Genomic DNA, 22,412 nt, shown 5'->3' with positions numbered 1-22,412 from the left:
ATGAGCATAGGCTTAATAATCAAAAAGCTTACATCCTGCTTGGGGTAAAGCCAGATCAACCATTTTATTCAGTAAATGGTCAGATAATTGTTGAATTTTTTTAAACAAATCATGTCTTAAAATGTACACGAACCCCGGACCTTCCAGTCCGTAGCCAGCTGCTCTACCAACTGAGCTACCCGGCCGCCTTCATATAGGGTAAAGGTGGTAATATTATAATGCTAGTGATATTATGATAGTACTTTTTGAGAGTTTTACAATTTTACTGAGCGAGAGAAGGACCGGTTTTGTGCAGAGACTTGCCCACAAACGTTCCCTTAAAACGTTAAAGCAAAAAAATCGATCTTCCTCTCGCTCAGTAAAATTGTAAAAGAATGCTCAAAAAGAACTATCATAATATTATTAGTATCACAATATTATCAACCTTTCCCCTAACTACAAGATTTCTTGTACAAAAAAATGTGGGGTCCGTAAAGACCCCGAGTGCCTCTCTACGTAACTTCTCCAACATGGCCAACAAAGAATAAGGATTAGCCTAATAAATATTGCATTCTTGTGGTTGATGTTGTGATTTGTGATAGTGATTTATGTGCTTAATGGGTACAATGAAGTGATAATATATGTCAAGATTTCTTGTAAAAAACAGGGGTCCTTTAAAAATCCAAACTAGCCTTATACGTAACTTGTCCAATGTGCCTGAAAGGGGGTTAACTCTCGGAAGAAGTTCCGCCAAGGATTTTATCGTCCTTTAAAATCATTAGCTCTCAACAGGGTTTGAACTCATGTACCTCGAATCCAACCACATGCATTTTAACCTCGACAGTACCAGGGATAATATTCTCCTGTGAAGCGTGAAATGTGAATACCGTCATATTCTATAAATCATATAAAAATGGTGGGGAGATTTATGTCTGCATATTTTGCAGCACAGTAACGTTTTAAATTAAATTTATGTCGAGTCTTAATAAGAATTGTGTTCACTGCCTCAGACACTCCTGTAATAAGGTCTTATTACATAAGCGGGACAGAAAGTAAATATATTATGTGAACTGAATTCAGATGAACATTTGTTAGGAAAACTGCTTGTCTGTCTGCTACATTAGCGGCATGTTGATCTCCTTCCGGGTGCTTCAGTGCTCCGTCGGGGCACTGGTGTGAAGCTCCGGAATATGGTGTAAGTACTCTGCTTCACTCATGTGTTAAAGCTCGGTTTTCCTCCAGTGTTTGTGTTCAAAGTGTGCATCGCATATAAAACGCAAAACTAGAATTTCTGTTATGTTTATATGATGCTGTTTCCTCTCTCTAAGATCTGAAATATACAGGATGTTAAGAAAAAAGTATCCAACACATTAGGGGGTGATAGTACGCATCTAAACAAGAAAATAATGTCTAAAAAACATGTGTCCTACAACACATACTTTCTGAGGTCTCAACACTTGTTCATTGCGGGCTTCGGAAACTGCACACCAAAATTTGCCACCTGGATTTCGGTAATATATGAACTGTACACCAACATTTTCTATCTGGATTACGGCCATATGGAAACTGCACATCGAAATATTTTCTACCCGCTTTGCCAATACTACACATAGTTTTAATTTATCAAAGTGTTTTAATTTTGTTCGAAATGGAGCGTTTGTTTACAACTGAAAGTGAATGGGGAAATTTAGTGCTGGTATCTTAGGATTGTAAAGTTTACAAAGCTAAGGAATTGAAAAACTTCACTCCATCTAATGTAGTAATAGACTTTGAACTAGCTACACATGCTCCTGTGGTGAAGCTTGGGAATACGTGTATTATACTCGTAGGTTGCCGCTTCCATCTTGCGCAAGCATGGTGGCGTAAAATGCAGTGTGTAGGACTGTCGAAGGAGTACAAAGAAGACAGTGAGAGACGACAGTGGCTCAGGATGGTTTTTGGCATAACATATTTGAATCCAGAGGAAGTCGGGGATTTCTTCGCTATGGAACTGGTTGAGGTAAAACTTGAGAAATTTGCAGATTATTTACTACAAACGTAGAACTCCGAAGATGCTATTTTCCTTCCTACTGTATGGGAAGCCATGACTGCATAGACCTCTCGCACAAGAAATAGCTGTGAATCATTTCACAAGCATTTTATTGTCAATTTTTACGAAAGGCATCCTTCATTGTATAAATTCGTGAATCAACTTTTGGACATATATAAAGTGAGACTTATATTAAACTGCAAATGCAAAATAAATATATTTTGTAAATTGTGCAGTTTCCGGGTAGGATTAGTAAAACCCTTGTGAATCAGTGTGGAGTATCCGGATAGGATTAGTGGGTCCCTCGAAAAGCGGTGTGCAGTTTTCGGATCAAAGTGTGCAGTTTCCGCCTACCCGTTCATAGGTGGTGACCAATGTGACGTCCATTCATGGCAATGCATTTCTCTGCCCTACAATGCAGCAGACTACCAGATAATCATACCGTAGTTGACATCCTTGGCATGGAATAATGATACGTCGCAAGGAATACTGAAAACAAAAAGTCTGGTTGCGGATATGAGCGGGCTTCAACAGAGATGATGATGTGAATTTTCGTAATCAGCATGTGTGGGCTGATGAAAATCCCCCTGCAGTTGAAGAAACAATGCATCAGCACCGATTCTCAATCAACTTATGGGCAAGCGTTCTTCATACGTGCTACTACAGAGATTAACTGGAGATCGTTATCAGGACTTTCTTATTAACGTATTAAAAGAAATTTCAAGGAGTGCGTGATTCCTTACGACGAAGAGCAGAGGAATGCATTGCTATGAATGGACATCACATTGAGCACCTCCTATGAACAAGTGTTCAGATCTCAGAAAGGATGAGTTGTAGGACCCATGTTTATGATACATTATTTTCTTGTTTTGATGCATACTATCACCTCCTAAAATATTGAATATTTTTAACACTCTGTATTTACATGCAGAATTCGTCTTCAGTGGTTTAGCGGTTACAGAGCTAGCCGAAGAATCCGTGATTCCCATGTTAAAACCAAGCCGAGAGGAATTAATTTTAAAGGGGGATAAAATTTTATCATTAGCATGGTGAATAAAGCTGTGAATGGTTAGCACTTCTGGCCGGGAACATAGCGGGCCCGGGTTCAAATCCTGGTTGGGACAAGTTACCTGGTTGAGGTTTTTTCCGGGATTTTTTTCTCAACCCATTAAGAGCAAATTCTGGGTAACTTTCGACGATGAACCCTGGACTAATCTCGCTAGCATATCACCTTCATCTCACTCAGTTGCTAGACAAACATAGCAGTTGACAAAGGGTCGTAAAATAACCAAATAAAAATTAAAGCTGTGGGTTTCCGCTTCTGTGAAGGAACGCTAGCTAGTTGGTCTTCCATCCAAGCGGCCAGGGTTCGATTCTCTGCCAGATAACGATAGAATTTGTGGTGGACAAAGCAGACGTTGCAGAAGGTTTTTCTCGGAATACTTCCGTTTCCCCACAGCATTCCATCATCACTCTACACCGGTCATGTCAACTGATGCCGATAGGCGCAAGCGCTCGCTTTAGAGCTCAGGAGAGCCTGAGCGCTTTACAGCGGAATGGAAAGAGACAGAAGAAAGAGATAGTATGCCGCTTGGTCGAGCTATATACAGGGATGGCCAGCACTGATTCAATGGATAAAATGAAGAAAAACGTATTAAAACTGTATCCATGTTAATTTTTAGATTTGTCTGAGAAGTATAAGTGCATTATAACAATGTAAGTTTTAATATTAATGCTCATTTTTCACAAGTTTGCTTTTTTATTCTAAATTAATATTTTCTCAACTTCTTTACAGAAAAGTGAAATTTTCAATATCTTTGTTTAGTAGCCTTACATGTACTGAAATAATGTTTTCGTAAATCTAATATATCGTAAATACGTATTACTGAAGTTAGTGTATAACAAATTTTGAAAACATTTGCATGGAAAATGTTCGTAAGGAAATGAATTAAGAAAGCAGCTGCTGTTACATCATAAAGGAAAGATATGCGCCGATGTATTGTAAAAACATCAGCTCTATAGGTTCAGCACATTTCGAGAAAATAATTTAATATTCTGATGATTGGAAGTTGCGCACCAGTATCACCTTAAAAGTATAATGTGATAAGAGTTTTTTTATGGAATATTAGTTACAATTTAAAACTTATACCTAGGTAACTTTGTTTTGTACTATAATATTCTTTGATAGTTTATTGATTAGGCTACTTTTATAAGGTTAAAGATACCATCAACATCAATTCCAACTTCTCATGTCATACTCAATCTCTTTCTGTAGGATATCACTTTCTTTATGTATGATGTGTTTCTTTCACTAAGTACAGTATAGTTTACTACTATAGAATTTATGTGAATATTCCTTCTTATCTCTTTATAATGTTATTAACGTTTAAAACAGAACTGCAATATTAAGAAATTGGTGTTAGTACTTTTGTTTTACAGACAATGTAGATAATATCAAACAGAAAGAAGCTATATAAAACTGACATAAAATTTAATGTTCCGTTTGAAGTTTGCACACCTCTGTTTTCTTAATCCAAAAGGCTGCTTATTCATATACATAATCCTTCATCCTTCCATACCTAGCGCTTGATGTCCGCACACGACGTCAAGGTCAGAGAAATGCGCTTGCTTTGACATCCTCGCTCTACAACTTCCCCTCATTTCACCCATGATATCCAATAGTTAAAAATAGGGTGGGTTAAATCATAGCCCTCTCTAGTCATGGCCCGGCCGTGGTAAATGTGGCAACGCGGCAGCCCGTCCTATCAGCTCAGCAATGTCCCGCCCGTGTTTTTCAGTGTAAGATGCTCTCCTCGTTTGAGCATTTGTGCCTATATTTCCATTGTTATGATGTCTGTGGTAACATAAACTTTTCATAACCATGCCAGATGTACTGTATATCTGTAGTGCCGAGCTGCTTAAGTAACTACGATAAGACAATAAAAGCAGAAGGATAATATTATAAGTTGTTATCGGTTTCCTAAAGATTCCGAACTACGCAGTAAATGGATTCGTTGGGTTCCATCAGACTGATCACCAATCAAAGATCTGTGGTATGAAAGGAACATTTTTAAGGAAAAGTGAGTTGAGCTTTGTTGAAAAACACATCGACAAGGACGGAAAGACGAGTTTTCATAAACGCCGTCATTCAGTCTTGTGTGGAGATGCAGTTCCGAATGTGTTTCCAAATTTTCCTTCATATCTAAGCAGAGTGAGTGAAAACAAATGGAAAAGTCCGCAACAGAGAGAAGAAATTAACACTCACCTTACAACCAAAAGGAGGATGAAAAGAGAGAGGCAGGCGAAGAAAACCTTGTGCAACATTTTTCTATTTTTTTTAATGTATCAAGGAAACTATCTAAAAAAATTCTGGTCACTATTTAAAAACGTATCTTGTTGAATAGTGTGTGAACTAGACGTAACTAGTGCTCCCAAAATAACTGCTAGCATTAGAATAACCAGGGATTTTAGTGTGGCAATGCATATGAATGGTGGACGTCTACCGAATGAAGTTTTAATATGGACAGCTTCTTACTTGCTAATAGCTCTAGAAATTCTTTGTTTACAGAATGAAGTCACCTCCCATCTCTATTAGATTTTTGTGATTGTTACGTTTCACCAGATACCAATAAAACAAGTACTCTTGTATCTCAAATTATTGCCTCGCTACAAAGTTTGAAATTCTTGTTGAAAACGATGAGAACTGCGATGAAAACAGCTTAAAAAGTTTGCTCTTCTATGTAATAAGTTTAATCTAATATTTATGAATAAACCTAAGTACGATGTATCCTCAATAATTATAAACTCTCTTTTAATTTGTATCCAGAATGCGAAGTGTTACGATATGATTAGACTGAACGACATCTCGTCATTATCGCACCCTATATATCTAAAAAAAACTTTCCTCTTGTTTCAAGTATCCCCTTCTTCAGTATCTGAGAATAGACAGTTCTTGAAACATGTTAGGCAGTTTTCAGAGAATGAAAAAATTGTGAACAATCAAGTAGATGAAATTCAAGTAAAAGGAACTGTAGACTACAAAAATGGACGGTTGTTTGGGTTTGCTCCAAATAAAACAGATGATCTCGCGAAAAGTGCTGTACCTGTAGCTTTTTTTTTTTTTTCAATTAGTGCTGCATTTTGATAACCTCAAAAAGGTGGTAAGACTTGTTGCGGTTAAACAACTTACAGGGTCAAGTTCAGCAGAAATACAGTAATATGTAATACGTCTTAAACAAAAAATACATTTATTTGGATTGCAAACGTTGTATGTCAGTCATAATTGACAATAATAGGGTGAATTGCATAATGTTTAGTGAACTCACTAAAGATTCAGGAAGTAATTATTTTTCCTTTGAAATAGAAAAGTCATGCAGCCTATTGGTTTTCTCGCATTTAACAGCTATGCAACAGGATAGGACGGCAACCAATGTGCTGTGCGACGTTGTCACGTAGTGTGGGCTGGGCCATGACTGGAGAGGGCTGTGGTTAAATCTTTGAGGTAGTATGGTTTTCCAATTCTGATACAAGAAGGGCTTATCGATAAAGCCCAGTGATTGATCAGATTTAAGATGTAAGCATTGACTGTATGCTTAAGGCTGTTAATAGAAGCGGAAGGTTGTGTCGGAGTACTTTCGTGTCCCTTGCGTACCACATATCATTGGTTAAAAAGTGGTAAGTCGTACCTTTAAATCTGTAGGCGAATAAAAAATAAGTCTTAAAATTTCATTGCATCGGATGACACAGAAAGATGACATATTAGAAAAAAATTACAGGTGAGAAAAAACTTTGTAATTCCTGCAATTCATGATCTGTATATTACATATAAAAATTAAGTTACCTGCACGAAAATATGTAGACTGGCACAGGTAACTTCATTTTTAACATGATTTGCAGGAATACGAAAGTTTTAATTGTCTTCTGTAAAATTTGTTTGTTTTTTTTTTTTGTTTTTTGTAAAATGCACCTTTTTGTATCCTTCGAGTCATTTTTTCTCAATATAAATAGTGTATGTAATGGTATGTAATGTAATGTAGTGCGTGTGCGTGTGCGTGTGAGCATAGCTAGCAATTGAGGTGCATGGGTACCTGTTATAGAACTTCGCCGTAGTATAAGCAGAGTTATGTGGTTAACCAATCAACGAATCGCAGTGCAATGTAAACAAGCCAATTGCAGAAGCACAATGCTGATTCCTACGCAGGAGAAACATATCTCCATTCAATTGCTGCGATACACAACACATTTCAGTTGTAACCAGGCCATACCTCAGGCTCTACGTCTTTCATGACTTAACGACAGTCTAAGCACAACTAACCTAACATCCTCATGGTGTGGTATAAATTCCTACCTTTAATTATCGCACTTGTTTGGAAAATTTTGTAAGGACAACTTGAGTTCTATAGACAAAGCTGTCATTTCTTTAGTGCCACAAGAATTACAAGATTGCAGATTGCTGGGTTTGCTGTGTACAGAAGTGTTAGTACAAAATTTAAATATATTTACTTATCGACGTAAGCAAAATAAAATAATAAACCCCAGGAAAACTTAAAATAATAATTATTTTAAAAGGAAAAGCAATTTAAAGAAGTCCAAGGGATTGTACCCCTTGAAATTTTCATTATTTAAATCTATGTAAAAATCCTAAAGTGCTGGAAGAGTGATAACCCGGTGGAATCTGACTATAATTGCTTAATTCGCAATGAGTTACCTGTGGGCTTCGAAAGCAGGATATATTTTTAATTAAATTTCCCTTTACTAATGAAAACAGAACAATCCTATTTCCACTGACAATATGAAAGTACTCTTCTGTTTTAAGAGACATTAATTAATATATTTTGTCTGGAGTTAAATTTTAACTCAATCTCAACTTTCAATTAATAATTCAGAATGGAGTAATATTTCGAAACACCCGTTACTGTAATACAGCTCACGCTTGGGGCTCTGACATCAATTCCCAGCAGCGCTGTATACTGGAGACAGAACAGCGGACAAAACTGCTTCTATCGTTGCTCTGTTGTTAAATAGGTGATATCGAATGTAGCCGTGTTACACTGTTTAAGCTTGTTCAGATTGTAAACAGATCAGTGTTGAATGTAAATGTAATGCTATGAAATACAATGGAATAGCTTGTTCATTTCAGAGAATGGAATATAAAGTAGATGCAATATAATCGGGGACTTTTAGGATGCCGGCTGAGGTGTGTGCAACGACTGGGGCTCAGGTTTAGCTTTAACTTGCACGGCAGCCAAGATTGTGTCTTCTATAGCTCGACCAAGTTAAGTCTGCGAGCCGAGAGGGGAAGTTGGAGGCAGTTCTGTAGTGAAAGGAGGCGGTAACGAGAGGAGACCAGTATAGTCTCATATGACAGCAAAGTTTTCCTACTGCTTTTCAGTTCATAGAGCGGTAACAATTTAAGACGCTTTGAAATAGACTGTACTTCTACTTCTGCTTGACAGTGAGGTTTGGCGTTCTGATTGGCAAGCGTGGAGAAAGGTGTATGAGGGGGGAGGCTGGGAGACAGCGTAACTGTTGCCTTTACCTGAAGACAAGGACAAGAAATGCGTGCGCTCCGTAGTGTATTTTAAACGATGTGCACACGTTGAAATCTGAGCGTCAAGTGACCTATGTGGCAACTGTGTTTTTCCTCTACATTCCTCTACATTCCATCCCGATATCCCCACTCGCAGACTTGACTTGGGCAAGCTGTAATACCACGCAGACACTGATGTTATTTCGCTGTCAGAGTCATCTAGGCCCTACTGTGTTGTTAGCAACGCTAGTTAAAAGATAATATAAAATATGACACATCATCACATGGCCATACAATTTCACACCATTGTATGATGTCACATCACATTACAATTTTTACACCACAATTAAAGATTCTACAGGTTGATTCACGAGGATTTACCGTCCTTTACGGAGCTTATTTCCGAAGACATTTCTGAGCAAAAAATGTCATATAAACATGGGTCCTATTCTCAATATTTACAGAGTTACATTTCGTTATTGGAACGCATTGCTGTGAACGCGTGATTTTAGTCAGCGTGCAGTCAGCAGCCAGCGCGAGTGCTACGGAAATCAAAGATAGCCGTATGCAGTTTCATAGCGCGACGAGTGCCGTTCACAAGCCTGCGGCCAATTGTACTCAAGCGGACGGCGATATTTTTTTAAATGTGTTGTAATCTCTCCAAGACTGTAAATTAGGATGAAAGATTGAACTGCAAACAATTAAGTCGGTGGAAGTGGTGGGATTTGTAATAATTGTTGTGATAAGTGCGTAAGAATAATGCAATTTTCTAGTTAAAATAGGAAAAGATATCTGTATGAAGCAACTAATGAGTTCACAGCACATTTTTAGCTCCATAATACTTGAAAATTAAAGAAATTGTACTTCTGAATGGTCCATTCCCTATTTGTATTACTCTTTTACCTTCAAACTAAAGGAAAAGCGTACTTTACAAACAACTTTAAATTAGTGTAACTCTGAAAATAATGAGAATAGGGACTATGTTTATATGACATTTTTTGCTCAAAATGTCTTCAGAAATAAGCTCCGTAAAGGTCTGTAAATCCCCGTGAATCACTCTGTACATACAATTAATCTGATTTTTGACCTCTGTAATAATGACTCAGTAAAACGGATGGAAAAAAATTATGATTTCTTTTCACGTTGGTGGTGGTGGTTGTAGTGGTGGTGGTAGTATGCTTTTCACGCGACTTACTTCATAAATCTCATCTCCTTCGTGGCTATAATATTTTGTCTGGACGCATATAATTTATAACTCACCATAACTAACAGCGACTGAGTCTTAACATTACAACTGGCAACGTTGCTTAGTGGTTCGTGTTGTTCTGAGCGGCTCTCCATGGACTGAGTCGCATGAAAAAGTGTGTCGTATTTTTAGGGATAAAGCGAAAGAGGATCTTTCTTGGGTTCCATTTTTTATCGTCATTCCACCAACACACACCACAACTCTCCTTTCATTATCATTTCCGTCTCGAAAAATAGGGCATCAATTAACTTTGTCCAACTCCAATCGAAATTCATGGCGAATGTTCCTCGTGATTTACCCAAATATTTGTGGATTATCTAAGCAGCATAATCGGCAAGAATCTCATTCCGTCAGGGATGTACGATACCTTATTTTGACTAAATTTCTCTGGGATGCTCCATGTCCCTCCCGATAAGCATCTCTACATACAACTCTATGGTCGAATATTCGAACCCTTTTAATTTGCATGGAATCCTGGTTTCGTGGCCGGACGCGCTAACCATTACTCCATAGGTGTGGACCATTCTATGTATTTTAGTTTAATTCTGCTACACAGTTTGTACTTCATTGTTTAATTAATGGTTAATAGTATTTTACTGTTTAATTCATAAGTAATTCTTGTATACACGTAACTTTTATCGAAATCAAATTATTGTGTTCTTTGTAGCTTGTAAGTTCATATATACCCTAATATGTATGTAGCCTCTACTTTTTGCTGGTTGAGTGGAAGAAAAGGCCTTACGGCCTCATCTCTGTCAGCTAAAATAATTTATTATTATTATTATTATTATTATTATTATTATTATTATTATTATTATTAATGGCGGGCTGAGGGTCGGGTGAGTTTTGTTGATGCTTGGGCAAAGTGCGTTACAAATAGACTATAGTACCCACATTACATTTTTAAGAGGAAGTCCTTCATCGCATCTATCCCATGCTATGCGAATGCATCCTCCTGTGTGCCTAATTAATTTTTAATAATTTACAATCAAATCCAAATAATTGTAAGATACTTGAGAAAGGAGAACACAATATAATTATAGTCTTTGTGTTAGATTTTCACGTATTCTTCATTGGTAAGTAACTGAAGGTTGTATAGAGCTCCATCTTTATGACTTACATCTAGTCAGCACCTTACTGCAGCGCTCTATATAAGCACGAAGTCATAAAATAGGTCGTATTAGCTTAAGAACCCAGAAGAAACGTAGGGTACTGTGTAATTTGTACGCGGAATTGTAACAACTGTTTTATTCATGCGGAGCACCGATCACATTTCAGGGCTAGTTTCGGCGTGCTCTGAAATGAACCATAAACTTCAATGAAACATTAATCCGGTATAATTGAAAATATTTAAAATATGATTAAGGATTTATAGAACACTATTACTTACACTGGACACACAACATTATTAAATTTTTAATGCTGCACTATAAATTACGTAACGTTTCAAAACATTTTACTTTTATAGCCAAAACTTCATAATTAGATCATTTTCTGTTCGTAATTAACTTTTTTTGTACTTATAAGCAAACGTTCTGATGGGGGCAGATAAAAAAGTTAATTTTTTTTCTTCCACCATGTTAATAATGTCAAAAGAAGTGCTTATACAGATTTTGGCCACTCGACCGCAATTACGAGGTCGTCCAGAACGTGATTTTCCTTGGGGTCGTTTATAGAAAGAAGCACAATTACATGGAAATATTTACTGAAACAGATATAACAATTGTTGCGCTATTTGTCAAAATATCCGCCACTGGAATTGAGACATTTTTCATGCCACGGCATCAATTTTTGTGTCGTAGAAGTCAGCCGCCTCAGTCCGGAACCAGCGTTTGACTGCATCTGAACCTCTCTCTGTCGATCCTATGATATGGGAAATGTCTCAATTCCGATGGAAAATATGTTGAAAAGTAGCTCAACAAGCTGTGTCCGTTCTAATAAATTTGTCCAATGAAACTGTTTTTTCCTTTCTGTTAACGGCCCCTGGCGAATTAATTTTTTACGGCCCTCGTAATTGCGGTCGAGTGGCCAAAATTTGTATAAGCACTTCTTTTGACATTATTAACATGGTGGAAGAAAAAAAATTAACCTTTTTATCTGCCCCTATCAGAACGTTTGCTTGTTAGCTGTTTAATTATATCACAGTTACAGTGAAAATAAGGAGAGTAATATTTGAAAGGAAAATAGAAGTTTTAATTTCGATATAGCTTCATACTAAGGAGTTTCGGGACTATTGGAACAGCTGTGAGAGCCATCGGTGTGGTGTAGGTGTAGGGGGCAATAATCGTGCTTCGAGTGTACGCTCAGACGTGGATTCGAATCACTCTTGAGCTGAACATGTAGAGTAGTTGGATATTTTTCAATTATTTACAATTGCAGGACGAAAGTCAGGTAATATGGTAACGAATTCTCGGACCAATCTAACCAAATACCATCTCTCTGTCATAATTTCTTTGACGCTAAATGATAACGGAGTTGATATAGCGTAGTTAAATGGCGTAATTAAACCAGCTCTGAGAGTTCAAGGTCTATTGAGAACTTCAGTTCGGGTTACTACATTCTATTGAACGAATTGTCTTTATTTTGAAGGGAAAACATCGCAAGAGAAAAGGATGATTGAATTTGTGATTGACAAACAGATATGGCAAAGGATTTTTCTTTGAGTATTCCCGTTCTTTCAGTTCATCAACACTCTCCAACTTCTACAATTTGCAAGAGGTCTAGATAAAACTAGATCGGATTACAGTCTTGGGAGTAGTAAGCTTATGGGTTTCCGATGCTGATAAAGGACTCCAGGCCCTGCGGTTGCTCAAGTAGCATCGGATTCACGCATGCTGTCCAGTACACTTGTAGAACTTTGTCAACATCTCATATAAGCGCACAATATGTCTGTGTAAGCCTAAGCACAAGAATCCGTCCGTGGTCCTGCTCTCGAAAAGCCAAGTGAAGGCAGTACTTCACAAAGAAATATTTCCAGAGTCGCAGGGCTGTACTGAAAAAAAAAAAAACATCACATTTTCTAAATCATTAGACCAACACTAACAAAAATTTGCACAGTTGTAGGTCATAGTGCACCGATCTGATTGACAATTAACACTCATGTGTGTGTTTAATAGTATGGACAATAAATAAGATGATAAGTACTGGACTTCGGTCCTTATTGCATTGTTTTACTACGCAAGTGTAAAAGACAAGCACAATAAACTATGTAAAATAGTGAATTAAAATAGTCATGTCTTCGAGACACCATAGCTCAGTCGTCGAGACTCGAACTCGGGACTTGATTTGAAGCGGGCCGAAGTCCAAGTTTTGCGCGAAAATGGTTTTTCGAGTGGAATTTACTCTTAAAGACAAGGCGCACCTTATACACTGTTAAAATGACCAATATCCATGCCCGTTACCATATTACAGCGGCTTAAAAATTTCAATCCATGAAACAAGGTCCGATGTCCAGGACTTCGAACATTATTGTATTGGCCGAGCTACGAGTATGATTCGGAGAGTGTCTGATAGAGGCGCTGTAGGTGGAAAAGTGGAGATCCCAAGTGACTGGATTGAACTTGTTAAAGGTCATTTCCAAGTTGTTGAAATGACACACGCTGGTTTTAAGTATTTTGATGGGTATTTCACACAATTTTTTCAAGAGAAGCGCATCTCAAAATGGTGACGTGTTCAGGTATCAAAATACAAGATCTTCCAATATCATTTGCACAAACACCAGATACAGGTCAGTAAATTTATGAGCGGAATGGTCATGAGCAGCTTCCGTCTCCTTAAGAATAACGTGACTCCCAACCTCAATGTACCATAGCTGTATTACGGGCAGTTACCTGTTAAAGCCTTGGTTTTTCTGAACCGACGCATGAGAGTTGCGAGGTGCGAGGCCCGTCTCGCACAAATCCGGACTATACGAGAGACAGTGAGTGGTTTCTATAACTGCGAGGTACGCTGACTTCGCACATCGCAGTTATAGAAACCACTCACTATCTTTCGTGTTATCCGGATTTGTGCCAGGCGGGTCTTGCACGTCTCAATTCGCATGCGTCGATTCAGAAAAACCAAGACTTAGAAGTGCAAATGTACGTGATGTGTCTAAACTCCTGAAATACGGCATCTATCAGAGAATCACAACGGTACTTACAGAGTATTAAGGGTGAAGAAGGTAGCAGAACTTCAAATGATGGCAGTGACAGAGGACATAAGGCAGTTTCTCATTACATTGAAATAGTTTCTTTATTATGAGCATTATTATTAATCATATTGGTATCATGTCCTGCTTTTTCTAGACAATTAGCTTAAGTGATTTGTGTATTCTTAAAATACAACTTAGTCAATAAATAAAATTCACTTTTTAAATTTATTGTGCTTGTCTTTTACACTTGCGTAGTAAAACAATGTAATAAGGACCGAAGTCCACTACTTATCATCCTATTTATTACCCATACTATTAAACTCACACGTGAGTGTTCATTGTCAGAGTGGTGCACTATGACCTACAACTTTGCAAATTTTTGTTATTGTTGGTCTAATGATTTAGAAGATGTGATGTTTTTTTTTTCGTCTACTGAAAAATTTACTTCTCTGGACTTCGGTCCATATTTCACTGACCGATTCACTTATTTCCGTCACTCAAGAACCGAAATTGAAGGAACCGCAACTACTGTGAACACATACTTTCATACCCCTTGCCACCAAGTTTTTCAAGACGGCATTGCCTAGAAAAGTGAATAATATAATTAACTCTTTAATTACGAAAATACTCTGATATTAAGGAAAAATAGGCGAAGTTGGAGGCGGGGGACATTCACCCAATAGCTACGTGAGTTCACTTTTCTGCCGGAAATCGATCTCGGTTTCGTTAAATTTATTGTCATAATTGCAGAAAAAGAACGAGAAAGTGAGTATGAAGAGAAAGGGAGGTAAGAGAAAGAAACAGAATGTATATGTCTGGAGAATCGTGCGTTGAAGAACTGAGGAAGAAAAAGAATAACGTGAGAATATAGGAACATAAGCAGAAAGCTGAATAAAAAGAGGAAGAAATGGGGAAAATGAGGGATAGGATGATGAGAAAGAAGATAAGGGTAATGTAGAAGATGAGGAAAGAAAGAGGAGGAAAAAGTGACGATGACGAAGGAAAAGAAGTCAGAGAGAAAACATCGATCTTTATCTGTTATATTTCTCTTTCTCATATTTTAAACTTGTGCAGTTGTCACCATTCCATTCTGTAGTATATGCCGGAAGGTTGTAATATGGACTTCATGGGATCAACATGAACGAGCATTCTTTGTAGAATACATTCTCTTCAATAAATGCAGAAATATATTCATAGCAACTGAATAAAGTTTGAACTAAATCTTACAGAGGAACTTTGCACATCATCGTCTTGAAACTCTCTTTGAAAGTTCTTACACAAACAAATACTCTAAAGAACAAGTGTCCTACAAAAGTGTAGGTGTCAGTACATAAAGAGTAAGATGGAAACAGAAGTTTGAAATAAAGCAGAAAATACTTCATTGTACAAGAACTTCAAAAGATTCTGATTTTCCATGGCGAAGATTAGTTACATACTTCATAACTTGCACTGCAATAGAGACGGATCATGAACACTTAGTCGCAATGCAACTATCTCAGTGTAAACTCTGAACAATGTGTTGTATTGTATGGACACTTGTGAGAAACCTTTCCTTTCCATCTCTTGCTACCAGTAGCAATTTATTATGGTAAAGAAAGTCTACCATAAGAATATTTATGGCCTGTTTGATCACGGAGAATAATTTTGTATACATGTGTGTTCTTGCAGCCTCAAAATAAGTGTCAAGAGAGGGACATTTTTTATTGGGGGGAAAAATTAAGCATCTCTAAGTAATTCAGCCCAACTTGAATTTCTGTGCATCCGTTTTGGAGTAAGTTGAGTTCCCCCCATCTAAACATACTCCATAAACCCCACACCACGCATTCCTCTTCCAGCCATCTTGGAGTACTCCGGTTTCTGTTTGCTAACATGTGAGTCACCCAAAATCCACTACCACTGCCATCTACCAGTATCTGGACAAACCGTCAGTAATTACATACCACGACGGACAGCCGAGTCGGCGTCTCACATATTGAAAGTGGTGGCCGATTTTTTATTCGAAAATGAATGCGACGACACACACTTTCTTTATGCGTTTCATAACAATTCATACACACTCATATTGCGAAAGTTATTACAGTTTACATTTTATTTTCAACTGCCATTCAAAAGACATACAGAAGTAAAGTTATTTATTATGCATCGAAATGAGAAGACAAACTTTCATTTGCTGCATTACATAGAAGAGAAACATTCTTTATAATCCAAAAATTTACATATTTACCATAATTTATAAATTGTAGGGTTTATCTGTAGAGACTATAATTAATTTTCACATTCGTCTCTGCAAATGCATGTGGTCTTATTACATTCTTCTCTTTTCCCTTTAAAGTATTCATGACTTGTTGAGTAAATTTTTAGTCACAGTATTTTGCTCATCGCATTCCATCCTCTGACGAGAAAGTTAGAAAGTAAAATATGAATTTCTTTAGGAGTTACTCAGGCTAGTTTCTAGTTTTTTACTTCAGCACGGTGCTCACATTTGTATGCTTTAATGAAAGAAAACTTCTTGCAATCAATATTACGCTGATTGTAAAGCAACTCTAGGTTTGAAATGTATTACTTAGAAAATGACATTAATTCCTGCCCTGAATGAATTTCATTTCATACTATTGGTGGTGGATATATAAAACCTCTAGAAATTAATGCTTCAAAAAAGTTTGAATTATGAAATGTCAGTGTACTTTAGTTCCTTTAATATTTGACTCGTTTCAAGTTTTATGGCTTCATAAAGTGACTGCTGGCAGAATTATCGAGGGTATGTTTTAAATGCTGGTAACAGCAGTTCCTAACTATGTATAAACATTTTGCTTGAAGATTTGTTCTCTGAATTACTCCGACATTTTGGCAGATGTTTCTACGCTGTGTTAAGTAAGGGGTATGAAATCAATGAGCTTAGCAAATGAAATGTGATCCTCCACCCTACGTGCTCGGATATGGGGATGACACAGCAACTGAGCCAATTGCTAAACAGGGAACATGTGGATTCAAAAGCTGTAGTAAAACCTTTAGCTGCTTATTGCATATCATTTGGCGCAGAATATGACAGTCAACATCAGCCACTGATGTTATTATTTTGAAACTATGACTGTTGTACACACACTATAGCCGATTAACATCAAACGGAACCATAATCGAGACTATTATTTATTTACTGTTTAGCGAACGTTTGCAACATTGAAGTTAATAGTAATGGTACTGTGCTACCCAGTAACATACAAAAAGTTCATTACTCTCTGAAAAATGAGTCACGAACTTTACACATAGTTTCTTATTATATTTTGAACATTTTACAAAAACATTTGTTATGCTGTGAATGTATTCGTAGTTACAGTTTATCTTCTTGAATTATTTTCCGAAAGAAATACATAAAGTGAGTTAATTAGCACGAAAATGAAATTAACTTTGATTTTGTGTACTATAAAGACACCTATTACTCATCGTGAACAACACATTTAAATTCATTCATATATTGTAAGGGATACAAGAGTAAGAAATGTATTTATGATAGGATGTACTTTAAGCTGGTCGTTCCCTGGCTATGTTTGCATCCGAATTATGTTCGTCAAAAGTCAGATTAATAGCTTCGAATGATCCCATTGCAATGAAAGGTACTGAAGGTCGTACTCAGCATGCGATGCCATATTTGTGATTCTTCGTGCGGAAACATCAGATATACGAACTTTCCGATTTCAATTGGATTGTTCTCAGTTATTCTGAAAGCGGGCCAGAACTCAGAGTATAATATTTCTCAAGTGCGACATTCGTGGATAAATGGACTGTTGAATAATATATACAGGGTATATCAAAACTAAGGTCAATCGTTAAGGAAATGGTGGAGGACTTGATTTGCTGAAAAATACGTTCATACAAATTTTTCGAATTCGTCCCCATTTTCGAGTTGCACGATTACAAACTTTCCTATGAATGTCATACTCTGTGCACTCATTTGGTATTAGGCCTAATATATTTTGCTAAATAATCATGACAAGTACTTGGATATGCATACAGCGAATTAGTCAAATCGTTAAAGTTCATCGGATCAGACGTTTAAAATATACTGTATCCTACTCTCACTTACAAACAAGTGAAAACTCGCGTTGCAAGAATGCAAGATCTATACTCTCTGCTATCATATTTCCGCTGCATCTGTGTCGATATTCGCAACAAAATAATTTTATATGATAACTCACTACTGTAGACACGTTCCTTCATGAAGGCTCATAGATAGAACAATGGTGTTCAGTCTGGAGACCGCGCCGGCCAAGAAACTGGACCATTCTTAATTACAAATTATAAAACGGAATGTATTGTGTAAAAATAGAGCATACTTAGGGAAATCGTAATAAAAAAAAACAGAGAATACTTAGGGAAATAAAACATGTGGGTTCAGATATTACGATTATCATAGAAACTTTTATCATCGTGTAACCTGAAAACGGGGACAAATTCAGAAAATGTTATTAATATTTTTTCAACAAATAAGGTCCTCTATCGCCTCCAAAACGATTGATCTTACACTGTATATACAGTACAGTATGCATATACGTATGTATGTATTTATTGTAGTAGGTTATTTTACGGCGCTTTATCAACAGCTTAGGTTATTTAGCGTCTGAATGAGATGAAGGTGATAATGCCGGTGAAATGAGTCCGGGGTCCAGCACCGAAAGTTACCCAGCATTTGCTCATCTTGGGTTGAGGGAAAACCCCGGAAAAAACCTCAACTAGGTAACTTGCCCCGACCGGCCACCTGGTTTCGCGGCCAGACGCGCTGACCGTTACTCCACAGGTGTGGATGTATGTATGTATGTATGTATGTATGTATGTATGTATGTATGTATGTATGTATGTATGTATGTATGTATGTACTGTATGCATGCATGTACTGTATGTAGGCTATGTACAGTATGTATGTATATGTATGTATGTATGTATGCATGTATGTATGTATGTATGTATGTATGTATGTATGTATGTATGTATGTATGTATGTATGTATGTATGTAATGTTTTATTTCCTTATAGGGACGGAAAGAGAGATGATCTCTCCAAAACCATTTTCCCTGTATCTGGGATACCGAAAACCTTCATTTCTGTGAAAATCTCGAATTTGATATTTGAAGCATCACAATATATTATCTTATTACTTAGCATAATTGGTAGTAAAAGAAATGCAATTTCGCTTTAAGAAGAACTTTCTTACTTACCTTCAATATTTGTTCCAAATTGTTACACACGCAGACTATATTTGGAGATTATGAACTTCATCCACCGAACGAAGAAATTCTGTAATCACAAATAATAATAATAATAATAATAATAATAATAATAATAATAATAATAATAATAATAATAATAACAATAATAATTGTGCATTTTCATTTCTGAAATCACGAAGTTAAGTGAACACACACAGTAGTCAACAGAGATAATACTGTAAGTGCAGCGGACAATATGCAACGATGCTTTCAGTGGCTCAAAAGCTACGTAGGAAGGTATGAAACCTAGCATTGTTCATACTGAAAATAGAGTACACGCGAGTCTATGTATAATTTACAATAAAATATAATTCAATAATTATACAATTACAATATAATTTACAGTTAATTAATTCATTCTTTCACTCACTCACTGATTCATGGTTTTCTGCTCACGGGCAGGTCTTTGACTGCAAACCCAGCATTCTTCCCTATTTTCCACTTTCTCTTAGTCTCCGCGTAGATCCACATATCTTAGTGTTGTCTATTATCTGATATCTTCTTCCGCTCCGAACTCATCTCCCATTCAACGTTTCTTCCAGTGCATCGTTCAGTAGGCAGTTTATTCTTAGCCAGTGATCCAGCTAATTTCTTTTCTCTTCCTGATCAGTTTCAGCATCATTCTTTCTTCACACACACTCTTTCAAGTACAGCTTCATATCTTATTTTTCTCTGCATTTCACATGCTCGATTCTTCTCCATATTCGTATTTAAAATGCTTCTAGTCGTTTCTTTCGTCTTCGTCGTAATGTCCTCGTTTCTACTCCATATAATGCCACACTCCACAGAAAGCACATCACTAGTCTCTTCCTTAGTTTTTTTTTTCAAAAATCCGCAGAGAATGCTCCTTTTCCCATTAAAAGCTTCCTTTGCCATTGTTAACCTCCTTTTGACTTCTTGGCAGCAGCTCATGATACTACGTATGGCACATCCCAAGTATATGAAGTTATCCACTTATTCCACTGCCTCATTTGGAATTCGCACATTTAGCCTGTCTTCTTTATTCTTCTTCCGATAAACATGGTCTTCTTACTGTTTGCGTTATTTTATCTTCATCCAATACTGCTTACAGTTGTTTTTAGCTCCAGTAGCATATCTCTTCTTGCTATAGTCTTTTTCTGCTAAATTTACAATATACGCTCATAATTTTATATTGACTATTACAGTATTACTACGTCACACTACATTTGACCAATGAAACGGTACGAAAGGACGTATTTCAACCAATCATAGCTGCTTATCGCACAATTGTATCGCGTCCCTAGCATTTGTTTAATATTATCGCGTCCCTAGCATATGTTTATTTTTATCACTACCCTAGCATTTATTTCTTTGTTTGCCAACATTTCAAACTGCACTGGTCTGGACGTCAAAAAACAGAAAATTACAAACCACTCCAGTCGATGCACAGCACTTTCAAATATGACTCGCATTGGCATTCAAGAACAAGAATTAATAAAGATCACTGGTGATAGCTATGCATCTTCCCTAAAACTCTATTTACAAATAAATGAAGAACACCATTCGGAAATCCTGAATAAGTTGAGGGATACACCATGTACATCAACGAGTTCACTTTTACGCACACGTCCAATATAACATCAATTGAACCACCAACCACTAAAACATTCAAATTTGAAAATTGTACTTTCAATAATTGTTTCTTTTAAAATAATTCATGTTTATTTTTTATTTCATCATCGTTAATTAAAACGTTTTTGTTTACTTCATCATCCCTAAATAAAACTTTTCTAACACTTGTTTATATTATTTAGGTTATGTTTGTTATAGCCTCTGATATATGATATAATGGATAGTCACGTATCAGAGATTGTTTAATACTAAGATTTATTGAAAATCATCTGTCGAGTGACGTTGATTACTGGGATCCGGATGATTGGAATGGAATGCAAATGTTTTAATAAAAATGGAACTGAATCAACAAAGCCTTTTTGACTAGTAACCGTCCACAGAGTTCAATGAAGATTCCATAGTTGGCACAACTGATAACAAGAAAACAGCTAATCATAACACACTACTGCCATCTAGCGTAATGTTGAGATGGTATAATAATACATTTGAAGACAGTTGTATTTTCGTAATTCAATTAATATTTTATTGTATTGGAGTACTTTGTTACTTCTAATCTTCATATACTTTCTTCTAATAGTGTTATAGTTAATTAAATCCCACTCGAGTTTTGATTTTCTCTAGATAAATCAAAACCTCTAGTGAGATTACTGTTGAAGATAAAATATTTAGCGTGCAGAAGGGGCTCAAATATCGCTACAACATTTGCGACGAACCTGTTACCGGAATCTTTATTCGTCAATTGAAATCTAGATCCTTTTCTTCTATCATTATTTCCCTTACATCATTCAGTAGGTACTTTTCATGCGAAGTTGCTTCTCAAGTATTTCCCTGTTGATGTAATTCTCCACGAAATCTGTAAAATCCCAACAAAGATGTTGCTGGTTACAAAGGAATTATCAACACGAACTAATATGAGAGAGATATGGATCAAATTTCCGGTTAATTGCTCGAAACTGATGACGTTGAGGACATATATATATATATATATATATATATATATATATATATATATATATATATATATATATATATATATGTAATCTTTCTTAGAAATTTAACCTTGTCGTTGTGCTATCACTTATTGCTGTTCTATTGTACAAAGCGCCATTTGCTTTTCCTAATCATTTATAACAGAGTGTCCACACCTGCGGAGTAACGATTAGCGCGTCTGGCCGCGAAACCAGGTGGCCCGGGTTCGATTCCCGGTCGGGGCAAGTTACCTGGTTGAGGTTTTTTGCAGGGGTTTCCCTCAACCCAATATGAGCAAATGCTGGTGCTGGACCCCGTACTCATTTCTCTGGCATTATCACCTTCACCTCATTCAGACGCTAAATAACCTAAGATGTTGATAAAGCGTCGTAAAATAACCTACTAAAATTAAGCAACATTTGACATAGTATCTTACAAGAGATTTTTTTGTTATTCAAATTTAAGGAACTCCTTTACAATCACTGGTATTATGGAACTGTAAATTTTCCTTGTCTTCGGCATATTTGGTTCAATGTCACTTCAACTGCATTTTGTGACGTTTATATATGGAAAAATGTAAATAAACGACGTTTCTCGATGAACACTAAGCGACGACATGTATACGGAAAGGAACTGTATTATCCGTCCATTCTATTTGTGGAACGACAGTTGCT

At 36.6% G+C, this 22,412-nt stretch overlaps 1 protein-coding gene across 1 annotated transcript in view; it reads right to left on the bottom strand.

The window, feature by feature from the left end:
* Positions 1 to 22,412, bottom strand: part of LOC138707752 (allatostatin-A receptor-like) — an 882,364-nt gene that overhangs the window by 330,442 nt on the left and 529,510 nt on the right. The window contains exon 3 of the mRNA XM_069837618.1: positions 19,126 to 19,204. The gene's annotated coding sequence lies outside the window, so the exon portion shown is untranslated. The remainder of the gene's footprint in view (positions 1 to 19,125; positions 19,205 to 22,412) is intronic.

Source organism: Periplaneta americana, chromosome 10 (genome assembly GCF_040183065.1).
Source record: "Periplaneta americana isolate PAMFEO1 chromosome 10, P.americana_PAMFEO1_priV1, whole genome shotgun sequence".
NCBI classification, from domain to species: domain Eukaryota; kingdom Metazoa; phylum Arthropoda; class Insecta; order Blattodea; family Blattidae; genus Periplaneta; species Periplaneta americana.
Note: the sequence above shows the minus strand (reverse complement) of the source record. Positions and strands in the feature narration are given on the sequence as shown.